Raw genomic sequence first — 1,808 nt, forward strand, 5'->3', positions numbered from 1 at the left:
AAATGTCTGAGGATTCTAAGAGCTGTGAAAAAGAACAACAATGTGACCACAAATCGAAAACTGTACCCATGCTAGAAACATATACCAATACATCTAATGTCTCATCTGCATCTGCAAAGGCAATATATTAAATTTCGATTTCTATGCAAAAAAATAAAATAATAATAATCTAGGCACAGGGTGATGGTTAAACTAAGTGTATGCTGACCCCAACCAAGAAGCCACAGTTTGATTTACAACAAGTAAAAGGAAGGATCAACTTGTAGTATCATAACGAAATGCACTGTGCTGTTTGTGCAGTCAACTTTGAGGTTATACTTAAATACATAACACAAAAGAAATGGAAAAGTAATGTAATATCTGGAACAAATTAACTTCTATGGGTAATACGTTAAAAAATAAGCATAAAAGTAACACTCCAAACACTTGGTTACAAGCTGAAATAAGAAGTATTTAAAAAGTCTGTAACTTAATAGCATAAGTCATTTTAACTTAAGCAGACTGGAAAGCCTGAGCAGGAATATTACATTTGACGGGCTCATGAAAGCACTTTGACTGAACTTCTTAAGAACCTTAACCTAAGTTGGCAGAAGATGTCATCTCTTTGCAGCTGGTTGCCTTATTCACCTTTTTTGTAAGGTTTTTTTTTCCATTTAGTATGCAGACATTTACTCGAGATTTCAAGAAATACACTTAAATCCACAATGCTGTGGTGAATTTTTTTTTTAAATGCCTCATTCTCCTGGTCTTCCCTGGCCTCTAATCCTCCCGTCTTTCATCCATTCAGAATAATTACAAAATATTGGATGTTAGGTGAGTAATTCTTCATCTATCACTATTTCTATTCTTCACTGTCTGTCCCACTCATTTAGTTAGTCACACACAGGATCACTCACTCGCTCTATAAAAAGGCATACAAACACACACACACACCTACAGCAGCCATTATGGATGACTAATGATGTGACACTAGCAGTGGTGTTGCAGTGTAGTATGACACAGAGGTTCATATCCAAGCAACTCAAATCCCAAATGACCAAGAGAAGCTAATGCTGTGCACATGAAACGCAATCAGGAGAATATATAATGGCTTTAATGTTATGAAATGAGCTTTTTCCATATATTCAGATGATCTCTAAGCCCACGTGGAACAAAACTGTATAGCTGCTCACTACCTTTAAGTCCATGTGGCTAAAAAATAAATAAATAAAAGCTCCATTTCCTTTGAGTTTTTTTGTGTGAAATATTAAATCGTACTGGTTACTGGAGCACAAGTGAGAAACTGGAAACAGATCTAGTATCTCCATCTGTGCATATCGCTGTCCCCTGCACATCTCCAACTGCAGGAACTGCTGCCAAATCACGCCACAGATTGGCTAAGTGCGATAGTTCGGCTAACCGATGGCTTTAGCTGGTCTCATCTAAATCCATAGACATCAAAGAAGATCTGTATTTCGGAAAATAGTGTGAACCGGACCCTGCATCCCTAAGAATCATATTACCCAGAAGTTTCATCACTGCTGCAGTGACTATGGAGAAGATTTTTCCCACTAGCTTGACAGATGCTGCCATAAAAAGGAGTACACAAGCATCCTGGCACTTTGAAGCGGAACAAGAAGACAAGCAGAAAAATGGAAATAAGAAATGAAGAGTAGAGAACAGTAAGAGTCTGAATTTCAGTGATTCATCTAAACTTCCGATATATTTACAAGCAAGTGCTAATAGTTTAATTCTGTCTCCTGGATTATTCATAAATTGTAAAGTAATGCTAATCCACAGGAATATTGTATTATGCGTAGGCCATTTCC

The sequence above is a fragment of the Pundamilia nyererei genome, unplaced genomic scaffold (assembly GCF_000239375.1).
Source record: "Pundamilia nyererei isolate P.nyererei 1_Seehausen unplaced genomic scaffold, PunNye1.0 scaffold00033, whole genome shotgun sequence".
Taxonomy (NCBI): Eukaryota; Metazoa; Chordata; class Actinopteri; order Cichliformes; family Cichlidae; genus Pundamilia; species Pundamilia nyererei.